A 19575-nucleotide genomic window follows, 5' to 3' on the forward strand; every position below is an offset into this window, starting at 1 on the left:
ATTTACAGTAGTGCCTTTTAACTTCAAGCCAAAGCACCCAAGCCACCATTTGCAGTAAGTAGTGCATTTCAACTTCATGCCGCCATTTGCAGTAAGTGGTGCCTTTCAACTTCAAGCCAAAGCACCCAAGCCACCGTTTGCAGTAAGTAGTGCCTTTCAACTTCAAACCACACCCAAGCCACACCCAAGCCACCATTAGCAGTAAGAGGTGCCTTTCAACTTCAAGTCAAAGCTCCCAAGCCACCATTTGCAGTAAGTAATGCCTTTCAACTTCAAGCCAAAGCACCCAAGACACCATTTGCAGTAAGTAATGCCTTTCAACTTAAAGCCAAAGCACCCAAGCCACCATTTGCAGTAAGTAGTGCCTTTCAACTTCATGCCACCATTTGCAGTAAGTGGTGTCTTTCAACTTCAAGCCACACCCAAACCTACACCCAAGCCACCATTTGCAGTAAGTAGTGCCTTTCAACTTCAAGCCAAAGCTCCCAAGCCTCCATTTGCAGTAAGTAGTGCCTTTCAACCTCATGCCACCATTTGCAGTAAGTGGTGTCTTTCAACTTCAAGCCACACCCAAGCCATCATTTGCAGTAAGTGGTGTCTTTCAACTTCAAGCCACACCCAAGCCATCATTTGCAGGAAGTAGTGCCTTTCAACTTCAAAGCTCCCAAGCCGCCATTTGCAGTAAGTAGTGCCTTTCAACTTCAAGCCACACCCAAGCCACACCCAAGCCATCATTTGCAGGAAGTAGTGCCTTTCAACTTCAAAGATCCCAAGCCACTTTTTGCAAGCTTTAGAACCAATAGACACATTCTGCAAGCATTTTAGAATCACTAAGGGCACTTACATTTGAGTAGACATGTGTTCAGTGTTATTCACAGCTCAGAGAAACATGACCCTCTGCCTTCCTCCATCTTGAAGAGTGAGTGAGGCACACCACTTCCTGGTTTTATAGTCCCGCCCCCCTGCCGCCAGCGGGGGCAGCAGAGAGAATGAGGAATTTTGTAAAAACATTAATATCTCTGTCATTTTTAATCGACGGGAAAAATCCTCGGCACACATGCGGCGGAGGTGGGCTCTGAGTAAGGTGGCCATACATGACGGCCGTAGGTGGTGGCGTTTTCTCGGAAATCGCAGCACAGATGGCCAAAACTGGTCAAGAACAGACTTTTAGTAATATAGATTTGCATGTCCTATCATTTCCTTTGCTCTTTTGTGTAATATTGGATTTCAATCCTGCTGGTCCCAATCTTCATCAGTTTATCTTTACATCAGTCAGGTTCAAACTGCGACAAGGTGTTCGATGTGATCGTTGCTGCAAACATACCTTGACGTTCATCAAAATCACCGAGTGACTGCCTAACAGATTGATTGTAGTGAAGAACAAAAGATAATGACAGATCTTACTCGTTCTTTGAGCGAGGACGGTCTATTTATAATCTTTTGGTTCTGGGTATCAAACTGATTAATGACTGGCATCAGCAACAAAAAAAATAGTTAGCCCTTACATAAATGTGCTACACACGAGACCAGTACTGGATTGTCAGGGTCCAAATGAAACACATTTTCATTTTATCATATATAAATGATAAGTATTTGAAATACTTAGTGCCTTAGTTCTTTTATTTTGCACGAAAAACGTTTTACCTCACAGATACTGCTTTTGTGCTAAAATCAAATTACCAGAAGAACTCAGTGGTTTGGCCTGGAGTTGTTGGCATTTCAGGTTGAGACCCTGCACAAAACCGATGAGAGTATTAACCTGAAATGTCGAGAATTCCTTTCCCCCACAGATGCTGTTGAACTCACTGAGTTCCTCCAACAGTTTGATTTTTGCTCCAGTTTACAGTATATGCAGTCTCTTGTGTCAACCTTGTTGTGCTAATTGGTGTAAGAGCACCAGCTCAAAAATAGAGAGTAAAGCCCATTGTTGCAAGTTAATGAGGAGATTTTTGGTTACACTGCCACAAATGATCTTCAACAAGCCAAGGGCTGTCCCCAGCTTTTGTATCAAGGACATCATTATCTTTGCTGTTTAGATAAAGATCAGAAAGGGTTTATGAGCAATGCAGAAATGAATCAGTAGCAAGAGATCACCAGCAAGATATATATACAGGAGTAATCCAGCACAGTCTTCGTGTAAATGCTGCAAAAGATCCAACTACACAATTATTTGCCAAGGATGGAACTGCAACCCTCAAGTGCCTTCTATCAATTAAACAGCCTCCATCTCTCAACTCACAATCTATATACTCACAATTATTCCACTATAATTTCTATCACTGCAAGCTATCTACATGCTGTAATCATATTTACTCAACACAGAGTTCACAAACCTAAATGTAGTTGTGCATAAGCAACATAGTTATGCATAAGGAACATAGACGGCTGTAAATTGCCGCGGACTTGCTAGCGCCCGCCGGGGGCTCCAACATCAAGACCCGGGGCAGGGCCCTACATCGCCCGGCGTGGCTTTGAGTGGCCGCGGACTTGCTAGCGCCCGCCGGGGGCTTTGACCTCGACTTCGGGAGAGGAATGGAGAGCAGGGGAGAGACAAGTTTTGCCTTCCATCACAGTGAGGAGGAGACTCACTGTGATGGATGTTTATGTGAATTGAATTGTGTTGGTGTGTGTCTTGGTTCTTTTTTTTGTATGGCTGCAGAAACCAAATTTCGTTTGAACCTCATACAACTGAGACAAAAGTAATTGCAACTAGGTGTAGAGGAAGGAACTGCAGATGCTGGTTTAAACCGAAGATAGACACAAAAGCTGGGGTAATGCAGCGGGTCAGGCATCTCTAGAGAAAAGAAGTAGGTAACGTTTTGGGTTGAGACCCTTCTTCAGACTGAGAGTCAGGGGAAAGGGAAATAAGAGATTTAGATGATACATGGAGCAAATGAATTAAAGATATGCAAAAAGCATGATGATCAAGGAATGGTGGAGCCCACAATGGTCCATTGATGGCTGTGGGGTAGGTGATAACAAGTTATACAGACAGTAAAACTAGTATGATGACTACGGTGGGGTGGGATGGAGAGAAAGGGGATGCAAGGCAAGGCAAGGCAAATGTATTTGTATAGCACCATTCGTGCAAACAGCAATTCAAGGTGCTTTACAGGAAAGAAAAAATAAAATAGTCAATAATTAAAAATTGCAAAATAAGCAATACGACAAATGTATGAATAATAAAACAACGTCAATGAAACAATAAAACGATTTTAAAAAACACATAAAAGGGTTAAAATTAGACGGTTAAGATTACCTGCATGTCGGGTTATGGAAAAGCTATAGTAAACAACAGTGTTTTTAGGCCTGATTTAAATGCGCTTACAGTCTGTGCACACCTCAGGTGTTCAGGGAGCTTGTTCCACAGGTGTGGAGCATAAAAACCGAATGCTGCTTCAGCCTTTTTAGTTCTGACCCTGGGAACACAGAGTAAACCTGTCCCTGCAGACCTGAGGAGTCTAGGCGCCTCATATACAACAAGTAGGTCAGAAATGTATTTTGGACCTAGACCATTCAGTGCCTTGTAGGTCAGTAACAGAATTTTAAAATCTATCCTCTTACACACAGGGAGCCAGTGCAAAGATTTAAGGACAGGTGTAATGTGATCCATTTTCTTGGAGTTGGTCAAGACTCTGGCAGCGGCATTTTGGATAAGCTGCAGTTGTTTAATTGATTTTTTATTGGTTTTAAGGGTTACTTGAAGTTAGAGAAATCAATATTCATTTTGCCGGGTTGTAAGCTGTCCAAGCTACAGGAAATAGAATATTGACTGATGTCTATTATAAACCTACTGATACCCACAACTATCTAGACCAGTGGTTCCCAACCTTTTTTAGTTCATGGCCCCCTTGGGCTCTTTAATTTTTCTGTGACCCCCCCCTGACATTATTAGCGGAAATAAGTGTCCCCCTTCATGGAACCTGTGGCCCCCCTAAATCCCCACATTTTTCTGTGGCCCCCCTGAAATTTGCCATGGCCCCAGGTTGGGAATCACTGATCTAGACTACACATTCCCACCCTGCCTCCTGCAAAGATTCTATCCACAACCCCCAATTCATCTGTGCCCAATATGAGGTGTTCCATACCAGGACATCCAAGATGTCCTAATTCTTTAGGGAGCAAGGGTTCCCCTCTTCTATCATAGATGAGGCACCTCACTCGTGTCTCCTCAGTACCCTGCAGCTCTGTTCTTGCTCCCCAAGAACCAGGTCACAACAGGGACGGAGTCCCCCTAGTCCTCACATTTCACCCCATCATCCATAGCATACAGCACATAATTCTCAGCCATTTTCGCCACCTCCAAAGGGATCCCACCACTGTTCTTCCCATCTCCACCCCTTTCTGCTTTCTGCAGAGATCATTCCCTCTGCAACTCGCTAGCTAACTCACCCTTTCCCACCCAAACCAACCCCCCCTCACCAGGTACTTTCCCCTGCCAACCGCAGAAGATGTAAGACCTGTCCCTATACCTTTTCCCTCGACTCTGTCCAGGACCCCCCGACAGTCTTTTCAGGTGAGGCTGAGGTTCAATTGCACCACCACCAACCTCACTTGTTGTATCCGCTGTTCTAGGTGTGGACTCTTATACATTAGCGAAACCAAACATCGATTGGGCAATTATTTTGCTGAACACCTTTGCTTAGTTCACCTTGCCTACATGATCTCCCATTTGCCAAACACTTTAACTCCCCTTCCCATTCCCATACTGATGCATTTAACCTCATTAACTTCACCACCAATTTCCATCATTCACTCAAATTCACTTGGACCATTTCCGACACCTCCCTCTCCTTTCTTGCACCTCCTCCAACCCAATCTAATGTATCCATTGTTCAAGGTGTGGACTCATACGTAGTCCATACGTGAGACCAAACGTAGACTGGATGATCGTTTTGCTGAACACATTCACTCAGTCCACCGGGACCTACCCGATCTCCCGATTTCCAAACACAATAATTCCCCTTCCCATTCCCAAACTGACCTTTCTGTCCTAGGCCTCCTCCCTTGTTCCTCCAATTTGGAGGAACAGCATCTCGTATTTCACTTGGGCAGCTTGCAACCCAGTGGTATGAATATTGATTTATCTAACTTCAAGTAACACTAGCAGTCCCTCTCTCTCCATCTCTCGCTTACCCAAGTCGTACGAGCTTCAAAGTCATCTTGTTGAGTCTCATTCTCTCTACTCTTTCTCACGTAGCACACAGCTAACAATGGCTTGTTTGAAAAAGTCTCAAGAAGAATCTCGACCCAAAATGTTACCAATTTCTTCTCTCCAGAGATGCTGCCTGTCCTGCTGAGCATTTTGTGTCCATCTAATGGCATGTTTACTTTTTTGCATATCTTTCATTCTTTGTTCTATATTTCTCTACGTCGTCTATATCTCTTGTTTCCCTTTCCCCTGACCCTCAGTCTGAAGAAGGGTCTCGACCCGAAATGTCACCCATTCCTTTTCTCCAGAGATGCTGTCTGACTGGCTGACCTGCTGAGTTACTCTAGCTTTTTGTGTCTCATTTCAGTTTAAACCAGCATCTGCAGTTCCTTCCGACACATACTGACCTTTCTGTACTGGGACAAACACAAATTGGAGGAACAGCACCTTATATTTTGTTTGGGCTATTTACAGCCATGTGGTCTGAATATTGAATACAGACACAAAAAGCTGAGGTAACTCAGTGGGACAGGCAGCATCTCTGAAGAAAAGGAATAGGTGACGTTTCGTGTTGGGATCCTTTTTCAGAAGTCTTCTTCAATATTCTTCAGATGAATATAGATTTCTCTAACTTCAAGTAACTGTTGCAAGTCCTTTCATGAGTATTTTTGTAGTGGTATAAATAAAAGATAGATCTATGCTGAGGAGATTTTCTGAGTACTGCCAGACATAAAATATGCATTCCTTTTAGGGGTATGAATTTAACAGCAAAAGGCAAGTGGCTGTTGAATTGCATGATCAGCACAGTACAACATTACAGTACTCGTTGAGAGCATTGTGTAATTAGGTTAGGGGAATGCTCACAGACAGACTTGAGTTTGGAACTGCAGACTCAAGTGTGTGAGAAAAATTGCTTTGAGACAATAAGATGCCTTCGGGAAAATACGCGCGTTTATCAATTGGCAGAAACCTGCCGGTGCAACGAAGCAATTAGTGAGTCAACAGGATGGAATGCGAGTTCAGCGCACGATACACAGGAAATCTCCAGAGGTGACAAGAGAAAACAAAGCTACGGCAAAATAAGCTACAAGAACTTGAGAGCATCAGAACAATGGGAGGAAGCGTGGGATCCTCAGGAGTGAACTGTTTCCTACATTGGCTTTTATCATGTTATTTTTTAACCAATTAATGACTGAAAAAACACTTTGAAGAAGAATCATTGAAACAGAAAAAAAACATCAGAACAATTGATGTCACCAGGAACAGTAGATGTCAGTGATGTTAATATTTTTGATTTGGAAAATGAGGAGTCACAGGTTAACAGGAAGGTGAGATTTCAAATAGATGTGGCACATCAGTGAAATGCAATTTCACTTCACTTATGTAAGAAATTATCCAAAGATTTAAACCTGACCATGCGAAGATTGGAGCTTTCGTTAAAGTTCATCTTCCTGTTGGAGGACAGGTAACACCATTAAGTCTGTGATTATAAATATAAATTGAACAGTAATCTTATGCCTAGTGACACAATAAGATGTCTGTTGGATAGAAAGACAATATTGGTCAAGGATATTATCAATTATAATGAGAATAATGCAATTTATAGAACACCATTCAATAGAGTCACGGAGTAGGATTTAAATAACCATAATCTACTAACCAAGTGAATATCCGCATGTTTTTGGTAATGGAATTAATAATTTGAAGAAGAGTAAGAAACAAAGCAATGAAGCAGTAAAACTTGTCAAAATGCATCATATCAGGTCACAGTCTTTGAGGCTAAACTGAAAGAAGCACTAGGTGGTTCAGTCAGACAGCATATTCTAGCTTCAATAACTGCACTAACTGCTTGCGTCAATTCAATAGTGGCAATATCAAAGAAGAGTGGTTCAATGCCTGAATGTTTAGATCCTGAAGACTTGAATAAACTCATGGAAGGAGTCTATAATCCACTTCCAACAACCAAAAATGTGGCTAAAGACCTACATGGAACTAACATTTCTTCAGTTACTAAATGTTCCCTGAATCAACGGGTTTATTTATGATCCTGGACATGCATATCTCTAAAGAATCTGTCCTGGACTCAGCACATTGACGGTGTCTCGAAGAAAGCCCATCAATGTCTCTACTTCCTTGGAAGATTGAGGAAATATGGTATGTTGATGAATACACATTATACCTTCAATGGTGTACCACAGGGAACATATTGACTGGTTGCATCATGAACTGGTTAAGTAATGAACTCCCAGGAATGATGGAGATTACAAAAAGTAGTGCTATGTGCTCTCGTTGTGCAACTCCAAGATTGTTTTGATTCAGAAATAAAATATTACTTTTTTTAGGGGAAGGATGTTAAGGAGATCCATGTGCTCACTATGTAAAGACTGTTGCAGGGGGTCACATGAGTATGTTTGTTTATTTAAATAATTCCAGAGCTCTTGGGTATTTGAATGCAGCAAATAAAGCAAGATAGATTTTACCTAAATTGTCAGAAAGCCTTTGATAAGGTGCAACATGTGAGGCTGCGCTGGCAAAATGCGAGCCCATGGTATCAAAGGGGAGATACTAGCATGGATAGCAGTTTGGCTGGATGACAGAAGGCAAAGAGTGGCAATAAAGGGGGCTTTTTCTGGTTGGCTGCCAGTAACTAGCAGAGTTCCGTAGGGGTTGGTGCTGGGGCCACTACTCTTCCGGTTGTATATTAATGATTTGGATGAGGGAATTGAAGGATTTGTGGCCAAGTTTGCAGATTATACAAAAATAGGTGGAGGGGCAAGTAATGTAGAGAAAGCAAGGACTCTGTAGAATGACTTGGACAGGTTGGCAGAGTGGGCAGATAAGTGGCAGATGGAAGACAGTGTAGCCAAGTGTGGAGTCATGCATTTTGGTAGTAGGCATAGGCTATTTTCTAAATCTAGAAATTGGAGGTGCAAAGAGATGGGAGTGCTGATGCAGGATTTTCTCTAAAAGTTAATTTGTAAGTTGAATCAGTAGTAAGGAAGACAAACACAATGCCAGCATATATTTCAGGAGAACTAGAATACAAAAACAGGAATGTAATACTAAGGCTCTATAAGGCGCTGGTCAGGCCCATTTGGAGTATTATGATGAATTTTGGGCCCCATATCCAAGGAAGGATGTGCAGGCTCTGGGTCCAGAGGAGGTTTACAAGAATGATCCCAGGAATGAGTGGGTTAACATATGATGAACGTTTGGCCGCACTGGGCCTATACTCACTGGAGTTTAGAAGGTTAAGGGGGGACCACATTGAAGCTTACCGAATAGTGAAAGGCCTGTATAGAGTGGATGTGGAGAGGATGTTTCCACGAGTGGGAGAGTGTAGGACCAGAGCTCATAGCCTCAGTATTAAAGGATATTCCTTTGGGAAGGAGATGAAGAAGAATTGATTTAGTCAGGAGGTGGTAAATCTGTGGAATTCATTGCCACAGATGGCTGAGGAGGCTGTCAAATGATATTTTTAAGGTGGAAATTGACAGATTCTTGATTAGTATGTAAATCAGGGGTTCTGGGGAGAGCGGGATTTGGAGGGAGAGATGGATCAGCCATGATTGAATGGTGGAGTAGACTTGATGGCCGAATGGTATAATCCTGCTCCTATTACTTATGACATTATCTGTTAAATGTTTGCATCGGAATTTAATGTAGTTACATAATTTTTTCCTAAATGGAAGCCAATTTCTCTTTATAACAAACCTCAACCAGGCGTATAATTAAAGAGTAATCAATACTCTGTGCAGTGTATTCCAAGTGCTATTCACAGACTGTAATATAACATGGCGTACACATTAATTCAAGTCAGAGTGTGGTTAGTCACATGACATATAAATGGCGTCAAATTGGGAAAAGCGGAAGTACAACAGGATCTGGGGGTCCATGTTCATCAGTCTATGAAAGTAAGAATGCAGATACAGCAGGCAGTGAAGAAAGTGAATGACATGTTGGCCTTTATAACAAGAGGAGTCGAGTATAGGAGCAAAGAGGTCCTTCTGTAGTTGTACAGAGGCCTAGTGAGACCACACCTGCAGTATTGTGTGCAGTTTTGGTCCCCTAATTTGAGAAGGCCATTCTTGCTATTGAGGGAGTGCAGCGCAGGTTTACAAGGTTAATGCCCAGGATGGCGGGACTGTCATATGCTGAGAGAATGGAGCGGCTGGGCTTGTACACTCTGGAGTTTAGAAGGATGAGAGGAGATCTTATTGAAACATATAAGATTGTTAAGGTTGGACACGCTAGAGGCAGGAAACATGTTCCCGATGTTGGGGGAGTCCAGAACCAGTGGCCACAGTTTAGGAATAAGGGATGCCATTTAGAACGGTGATGAGGAAACACTTTTTCTCACAGAGAGTTGTGAGTATGGAATTCTCCGTCTCAGAGGGGGAGGCCGGTTCTCTTGATACTTTCAAGAGAGAGCTAGATAGGGCTCTTAAAGATAGCAGAGTCAGGGGATAAGGGGAGAAGGCAGGAATGGGGTACTGATTGGGGATGATCAGCCATGATCACATTGAATGGCGGTGCTGGCTCGAAGGGCCGAATGGCCTACTCCTGCACCTATTGTCTATTGTCTATTGTCTATTGACACAATTCTAAAGGGTTATTGCCTTCAAGCCATAACTATTGGTTGCACATGATCTTACATATGTTAGAAACAAGGGACCGCAGGTGCTGGTTGGCCAAAACGAAACAATGTGAAGAAGGTTTCCGACCCGAAACATCACATCCATGTTCTCCAGAAATGCTGCTTTAACCCCTGATTACTCCAGCACTTTGTGACTTATTTTGCTTTTGCTGCAACATATATAGAGATGTATAATGCATAATAATAATAATAATAATACATTTTATTTTCGGGCGCCTTTCAAATCTCAAGGTCACCTTACAAAGATTAAACAGAAAAGAAAAAAAACATATAGTCGGAGAAAAATAAATAATAAGGACATCATCAATACACAAATTAAAGATAGAAATCGCTCCAAAGACACAAAATCAAAAAATCAAAAAAACACAATGTGAAGAGAGAGCAGCGGCAGCTAAAGCGCGCCAGCGTCCACCCTCTCTTCCGACAGCCATCATGGACACAGACTAACAAAGTACCTTACACACAGAAAAATCATCCCCCCACAGTGGTTACCACTGTGGGGGAAGGCACAAAAGTCCAGTCCCCAACCCCAGTTCTCCCAAAAGTCAGGCCTATTAAGGCCACCGCTGTTGCCTCAACGGAGGCCCGATGTTCCTGGCCGTTCTAGCCGGGTGGTCTTGCCCTGGCGTCGGGAGAGTCCTCACAGCGGCCGGGCCACCTGGAATGGCCGCTTCCTAGCAGGGGATTGTCGGCTTCCGAAGCCGACAAGGACGCACCGAGTTGGAGCTCCCAGGCTCCCGATGTTAATGTCGGCGCCGCCCGCTCCGCTCCGCAGACCCGCATCCCGGAGGTGTTGCTCTCGGCAGTCCAGCTCACCGGAGCTCCAGCGCGTCGATCCAGCGCGGCGACCCAGGCAAGGCATCGCCCGCTCTGCTCCGCGATGGCGCTCCAGCACTGTGCCGCCACCGAAGCCGAGGTGCTGGGTGGTCCCGACCAGGAAACGGCGCTCCAAGCCCGCTGGTAGGCCACGAGGACGGGTCGACGGGGCAGCCCGGAGAAAAAGCTGCCTCACCGACCAGGTAGGGACCTAGAAGTAAGGTTACCTCCTTCTCCCCACAATAAGAAGTCCATTTCTCCGAAAAAACGAAGAACAAAAATAATTAAAAACTGAAAAAAAAATGAATTAAACGGACGGCTGCTGGTTAGCAGCCGTTCCCCAAGATGGCTCCTTCTACTCCATATCCATTTTACCATTGACAAAATCTCCATCAATGCACTTCAGAAGCACTGAGGGGACAATGGCTTTCAGATACATCAATTGACATTGCTAAATGAATGATTGCTGACAATCATGTACTATCATGGCTAACTGCTAGAGGATGGGAGTACATACTGCTCCAATCTGATTCAATCCCTCTTCCTCTTATCCCACACTATGACATTATATTATGCCTCCATTCATTAACATGCCTTGTCAGCATCTAAATGTGCCCTCAAACCCCAACACTTCATCATGACCATGTGTTTTTACCTTCATCATTGTAATATCCCAGATGGTACCTTCCATCCATCTTGCAGAGGAGCCAGAGTCTGAGATTGAGGAGAAGGGGGACTTTGCATCCCTGCATTCATGCTCCTACACAGGTGCTGGGAACTCATGGAATATAGATGATCGAGTAAATATATCACATGGTTTTATAATGGATTGCTCCCAGGCTATGGACAGAGGATAGGCAGTGCACCAACTCTGAGGGTGAGATCACACACACTGGCCACGAGGAGACTGCCTACAGTGGCGTCGCGGTAGAGTTGCTGCTTACAGCGCCAGAGACCTGCAGTCCCCATGATGCTGGATTTATCTGCAGCCCTGGGCTTGGAGACTGTCACAGCAGCTGAGCATTTCAAGGTAACGTAAATATTCACAAAATAACTAGAGGCTTGCCTTCAGGTCCTCTCACAATTGGGCATGCAGTACAACCAATGGAACTATCCTAAAGTACCATGCTCCTTCTCCCTGTGACCATATGAGTTCCTTCTGGGTGTTCTGGTTTCTCCCATGTTCCAAAGAAAAGCTAATTATACACTAGCTGTGTACCTAATTATACACTGCTATTTTCCCCAAGGGTGGGGTTGAGTGGTCGAATCTGAAGGGAGTGTGAGGAAAATAAAATGGAATTAGTATCGGATTAGGGAATATGGATGGATGATGAACAGTGTAGACTCATTGGGCTGAATGGCCTGTTTCCATCCTGCATTTCTTTATGACTAACTGTGGTAAAAGAGAAATTAAACATAAAATGTTGTTCTTTGTTGATCAACAATTCTTAACGCCGTTGTTCTTGGATTCACGTGGCCCCTGAAAAGCATCTGACATCATAAATAATTGACTCTCCAACCAAGCTGCAACTGGTTGATAACTGTGTTCAACAGTAGTGTTAAACTGAAACACAGTATAAGCCAGGCTGTTTTTAATAAGAAATCTGCAATGGAATTTCAGTAAGGAACTTCCAAAGGTTGTTCACTCCATGAGTCAAATATCGTTATGCGCTGCATGCTGCATAAGCTGGCCCCTCAGGGGTATGCACATACTGGTAAAAAATGTGCAATATATGTGAAGTGTACTGTTGTGCTGGATTTGCAGAATGTGTCTTGATACTGAGGCTTTCCATCTCATGGTACTTTAAAAGCAAGTACTACACAATGAAACTACTGGGCCATACAACAAAAGCAAATTAATCCATGAAACTATTTGGGTAAATCATAGATAAAGACCATTACATGTTGGCCGCTGCATTTTTATGAGAAAGACTTATATTTACAAAACTTATTTTATAACCTCCGGATGTGCCAGAGTGCTTTTCAAATAATAAAGTACTTTTTTGCTGTGTCATCTCTGTTCTACTTGTACTTCATGAGAACTCTTTTGAATGTGGAAAATTCAACTGTGATTGTCCACAGGGCTTAAACGGGTTATATAAAGTGTGGATTCTTAAAAATAATTTATGTGATTCCTCATCTAATTTGCATATTTCCTCTCATATTATGCTTATTCGGCCTGTCCCACTGTACAAGCTAATTCAAGAGCTCTCCTGAGTTTCCCCCGATTCGAACTCGGAGAATTACGGTAATAGCCGTTCGTAGGTACTCGGGGCTCTAGTGGACATTTTTCAACATGTTGAAAAATCTGCACGAGTCTTCACGAGCTTACCGCGTTTCCCGAGTACCTGCCGTTAGCGTAACGAGCCGCTAAGAGACGTCCCGAGCTCCGACGTACCCTCTACGCACATTCTACGTGCTTACCACGAGTATGATTTTTTTTTTTTAACTCGGGAGAGCTCTTGAATTACATCGTACAGTGGGACAGGCCCTTAATCGTCCCTGATTGAAAATGATAGATAAACTATTATCCAATTATTCCCTCTATATTTTCAATAGGAAGGAAAAATTTATATTTGTGTCATGTCCCATGAGGTCAGACATCTACCAGCATTTCACAAACAGTTATATACTTTTAAGCCATCATCTCCTTTGTAGGAAATTTAAATGCCCCTCAAAATGTAGAATTACATTCTCAGATCTTTTCAATATTTTATCTAATAAAATACATTAATGAGTCTGACTGCAGGCAATTAGTTTTCAGCTAATCACTTAAACATGTTGAAATAAAGAAGAGATTTTATCACGAAGCAAAAAAAATGGTGAGATCACTCAAGGATAAGAATTATACAACATCGAGGTGATGCCACAGAATTATTTCTTGGAGCCCAAGGACAAATTGAGCTAACTTTTAAAGAGTTGATGTAGAAATTTACCTTAAATCATCAAAGTTATGGTGACAGATTGAAATCAGGACAGAGATTGCAAAGTAAACCACGAGAGGAGGCTCACTGATTGCCATACAAACCGTACTCCAACCTTGAAGCAAGCTCAATCAATGAAGTAAAATCAGAAAAGAATTGCACACATGAATCAAAATGGCAGCTGACAGGCTGGAAGTAAATGCACAAAACATGGAAAATAACCATAGTGTTGCCCCAAAGCTGAAGATCTAGAATGCAGCCGCCACACTTCAGTTTTATAATGTGAAAATCAAATCCACCTTCAGGCATCAAATTATGAGAGACTGGTTTCTAAGCACTGCCACCTCCCAGCAGTACAATAAATAAGGCATCAAGTTCCTTACATCAAGATGATTCCCCATGAATACAATAGTCAAATCCCCAATTTGTTTGCAGAGATTGTGTCTGAGAAGGACAGCGAAGACAGAAAGACAGCAAAGACAAACAAACAAAGGCTTGTTCAGAGGCAAGTCTGCTGAAGACTGAAAAAGGCTTTTGTGTTGGAAAAGACATAACTGAAAAGCTCAGTCAATGACAAACTTGTTGATGAAGTAGATGTAAATCAGTCAACATTTTTCTCCACACATGGAATGGCTTGAGTGTTTATATCTTTTATAACAATAAATGAAAATCACATATTCAAGGACATTAATGACAGAATTTTTTGAAAGTCCTTCATGTTTTAAATGGTAAAAAAAAACAGTAGCTCGTGAAGATAAGGTATTTACAGTATTTAATAAGAATGTGGTTTAGCCTGGTTGTGTGTGGATGTACACAATCTTTGTACACAATGTTACATCCTTAATCCCCTTAACCCTCATTATGTCTTCACCAAGAGTATTCACAGATATATTTAACCTCTCCCTATTCCAATCTGAGGTTTCCACCTGCTTTAAGAAGACCGCTATCATCCCGGTGCCAAAGTACAACAGGGTAGCATGCCTTAATGATTATCATCCATGAAATGTTTAAAGACGTTGGTCATGATGCACATCAACTCCAGCCTCTCAGAAACCTTGATTTACTGATGTGCAATTCTTTTAATGCCACAACAGGTCCATGACAGATGCCATCTCCCTGACCCTTGACTCATCCCTGGAATTACTGGATAACTAGCACACCTATGTGAGATTCCTATTTATTAACTGCATCTCTGCCTTCAATACCATAATTCCAACCAAACATATCTCCAAACTCCAGGACGTAATACACCACACCCTATTCTGCAAATGGATTATTCACCTCCTGAGCCACAGAGCACAGTCAGTAAGGATAGATGACAAAACATCCTCCATGATAATTCTCAACATTGAGCCCCAGAAGGCTGCATCCTTAGCCCCTTGCATACCAAAGTCTACTCTAACTCAATTTACAAGTTAGCAAATTAAATCAGCATAGTGGGCTGTATCTCAGTAAGGAGTAAGGAAGGAGATAGATGGCTTAGTAGCATGGCATCAAGATAAGGACTTCTCGCTCAATGTCAGTAAAATAAAGAAGCTGGTCTTCATCTGCAGATGGGCAGCATTACATACTCAGTCTGCATGTGTGGTACTGAAGTGAAGATGCTCAAGAGCTTCAAGTAATAACACCAACAATTTGTGTAGGAAGGAACTGCCGATGGTGGTTTATACCGAAGATAGACACAAAGTGCTGGAGTAACTTAGCATGTCGGGCAGCATCTCTGGAGCAAAAGGAGAAACGTCACCCATCCCTTTTCTCCAGACATTCTCCCTGACCATCGAGTTACTCCAGAACTTTGTGTCTATCACCAAAAATTATCCTGGTCCAACCACTTTGATGATATGGCCAGGAATGGATACCAACATCTCTCTTTCTTCAGAAGGCTAGGGAAATTCAGCATGTCTCCATTGACCCTTACCAAATTCTACAGGTGCACTGTAGAAAGTATCTTCTCTGGATGCATCACGGTTTGATTTGATAACTGCTCTGCTCTGACTGCAATAAATTGCGGAGAGTTACGAATGCAGCTGTCATGTGCACAAACCAGCTTCGTGCCTCGACTCCTCCTATACTTCACATTACCGTGGAAAATTCCCATTTCTTTGCACGGCAATTGACAGTAATGCTCCTCAAACCCAACTTTAATTCCTTTCTTATCCCAATGCCATTTATCTACCTTTCCCTCTCACTGATATCTGCTTCTTTTTTTTTTTTAATTGTGCGCTCTAGCATTCTCTTTGGTTATTTGATCTCTTCCAATCTCAACCCCATTGTGAACCACACTTAGAACCAAGCTTGAGGAAGCATTGTGTTCTCAGGGCAGGTGTCAGGCTAGACTGGGCACCTTGCCAGAGAACAGAAAATCAAGCCGTTACCTCCGCCTGACCTGCTGAGAGTTTTCTGTGTCTATTTCAGATTTACAACATCCACAGTATTTTAAATTCATAATATAAAGGTCACTACGAAGAAGTGATGGGCTGAATATTTGCTTCATTGCTGACTATAAATTATAAAGTCTGACTGAACTTTAGTCCTGCATTTCAAATGCTTATTTGAATGTGACTCATTGCATTATCTTATCTTGAAATTAATTAAAAGTTATAGCTTGTTTCGTTTTCTTTTTAGAAAGATTCTGTTAAATGGAAGTTGATTTCAATATTGTTGTTTGCAACATTGAGTCGTTTCTTTAGGCTGACCCTCGGGATTGAGTATTGGGGATGCTTTGTTTCTATTACAGTTCTGGGGTTCTTGGTGAGATCTACTGACTGCCACAGGTGTGACAGGTAGGGCTTTTGATGGAGCAGAGGGGTGGGTTGATAGAATTATTGTGTGGTTTTTTTCTACTACTAAACCTTAACCTCCATGTGCTCTTGTCAGTGAGTCTGGAAATGCTTTTCCATCATGTTTAATGATCTCTGGTCATGAATGCTGATAATGTGGTTCATCTGTTAAAGCCTAGTTGAGTGTGATCAAGCCTTGATACTATGGATGCTGGCCAACTGTTATCATAAGGTTAGGATTCGGGATGCCAGTGGATTTAGTCAGAGGTTGGTGAATCTGTGGAATTCTTTGCCACAGAAGGCCGTGGAAGCCAAAGGAGGGTTAGGAAGGATAGATAGATCAGCCATGATTGAATGGGCTTGATGGGCCGAATTGCCTGATTCTACTCCTATCACATGACCTTATGATCTTATGGATTTGGAAGATATTGCAGAACCTCATTGTACTTCCGTAGGTTGCTCCACATCTCTAATACATAGAGGAAGGTGAGAATTCTGTCTTTGGGCACTGGTATTGTTCATTTTCATCAGACTTCTGAGATTAGTAAGTATCAACGATCTCTGAACTGATTTGATAGAACCAGAGAAGTTAAAATGTTCCGCAAATGATTAAAATCAATGAGTATTAGTTCTGAGCTGGAATTTTAAAAGGCTTACCTTGGAAAATTGTTGAAACTTTGATGAAATAGAAACAAAATCAACAGAGATATAAAGGTACAAACAATGGTCATAGCTCTCTTTTTAGCTGCATCTGCCATCACCATCCCTCACCCCAGATCAATCGGGAATATTTCCCTCAACATTCCATCTGCCCTAGTCTTCAACTTCCTACTTGGCCTGAATGATGTAACATCTTGTTATAGTCATAGTCATACAGCATGAAAACAGGCCCTTTGGTCCAACTTGCCCACACCAACCAACATGCCCCACTTACACTAGTCCCAACATGCCCCATCTACGTGCCCCACCTATCCTAAACCTTTCTTATAACAGCATGACCAAAACTGAACACAATATTCTGGGGTAGTTTACACCCCAGTGGTATGAACATTGACTTCTCCAATTTCAGGTAGTCCTTGCTTTCTCCTTCCTTCCCCTCCCCTTCCCAGCTCTCCCACAGCCCACTGTCTCCGCATCTTCCTTTCTTCTTCCTGTCCCCCCACCCCCACATCAGACTGAAGAAGGGTCTCGACCCGAAACGTCACCTATTCCTTCGTTCCATAAATGCTGCCTCACCCGCTGAGATTCTCCAGCATTTTTGTCTACCTACAATATTCTAAATGTTGCCTCATCAATGTCGTGCACAATTATGACATGAGCTCTTTCAACTTCTATACTCAATACACTGACTGATGAAGGCAATTATGCTGAAAGGCTTCTTGACCAACCTATCCACTTGTGACACCACTTTCAAGGAACTATGTACCTGCACTCCTAGAACACTCTGCACTTCAATACTCCCCAGAGTCCTGCCATTCACTGTGTAGGTCTTGCCCTGGTTTGATATCCTAAAACACCTTACACTTCTCTGTATTAAACTCCGTTAACCGCTCCTCAGCCTACCTGCCCAACTGATCAATATCCTGCTGTAATTTATGACAACCATCATCACAATCTACAATACCACCCACTTTAATGTCATTTGCAAACTTGCTAAACACGTCTTGTACGTTTTCATCCATATCATTGATATAGATGACAAACGGCAATGGACCCAGCATCAAACCCTGAGGCACAGCACTAGTCATAGTCCTCCAGTCTGAAAAACAATCTTCCACCATCACCCTCTGCTTCCATCCATGCAGCCAATTTTCTATCCAGTCAGCAGACGCTCCTTGGATCCCATGCAATCTAACCTCCAAGAACAGCCAACCATGTGGAACCTTGTCAAATGTTTTGCTGAAGTCCATGCGTGCAACATCGACAGCTCTGCCTTCAGTAACCATTTTGGTCACATCTTCAAAAACTAAATGAGATTTGTGAGACAATCTCCCACATACAAAACCATGCTGACTATCCATAATCAGCCCCTATCTATTAAAATGCATCTATATCTTTTCCCTGCTGTATAGTCTCCCGTAACTTTCCGACCAGAGACTACCAACACTCCAGCTTCCTTCTCCTGGTTTGTGTATGAACTGACCATACTTCTTCTCATCAGGAACTGTCTCATTCTCTTTCAAACCTGGCATTGTAGATCCTCTCCTCAAAGTAATTCCCATATGATGCTCAACATCATGCCTAAATATCCCAAATCAGTTTTTTTGCTTTATCCACTCCTTTGAAATGGCTTCCATTAATATCACAACTTGCATCTTGTGTGACTTGCATGATGTTTGCCTCTTTCTCAGTACTGCTTTCAACCATCCTTATGTTGATCGTCCAATCCTCTTCCAATTTCATTCTTGTCATCCAGCCGGAAGGGTCAATTGTTATTCTGTTATCCATAGCCAGAGAATCACCTGCTGAAAAATATTATTTTCCTGCTCTGGAATTGCTGTCTCTGGAATTCCTCCAACCTCTTACCGTTTTTCTGCTCCTAGATCTCATCTACACAATGCCACTCATTCTAATTATTCAAACATTTACCAGAATTCAGACATATGGAGACGACACTCAGAACTTTGTGTTGACCAGCATCTGAGATTGGTCCAGTCCCTTACATTGTCAGGCTACATGTCAATAACTGCACAAGCAAAAATGTCCTCTAACTGAATGGGTAGAATAATAAAGATTAGATGAAATAGCTTTAAGGTGAGAAGGACAAGTTTAAAGGAGACATACAAGGCAAGTTTTTTACAGAGAGTGGTGTGCCTAGAACGTGCTCATAGGGATGGAGGCAGATACAATATGGGCATTTAAGAGGCTTTTAGATAAGCACGTGGATATGCTGGAAAAATGGAGGGATACAGATCACATGCAGGCAAAATAGATTAGTTTAACTTTGTCAAAATGTTTGGCATGGACATTGTGGGCCGATGGGTCTTTTCTGTGCTATACTATTGTATGTTCTAAAGTCATTGCCTCTTCGCTCGCATTTTCTCAGTTCTGATGGAAGGTTATTAACCGGAAACATTAATTAATTTCTCTTTTCATACACGCTCCTTTACTGACAATATTTGCCCTTGCAGTATTTTATGTTTTTGTTTCAACTCCTGGCATCTGCTGCTTTATTTCTGTTTCATTGGCCTTGAATTCTGTGACAAATCTCTTCCTCAATTCTTCCAATCACGTCTCCAATCCTTA

The sequence above is a fragment of the Amblyraja radiata genome, chromosome 11, assembly GCF_010909765.2.
Source record: "Amblyraja radiata isolate CabotCenter1 chromosome 11, sAmbRad1.1.pri, whole genome shotgun sequence".
NCBI classification, from domain to species: Eukaryota; Metazoa; Chordata; class Chondrichthyes; order Rajiformes; family Rajidae; genus Amblyraja; species Amblyraja radiata.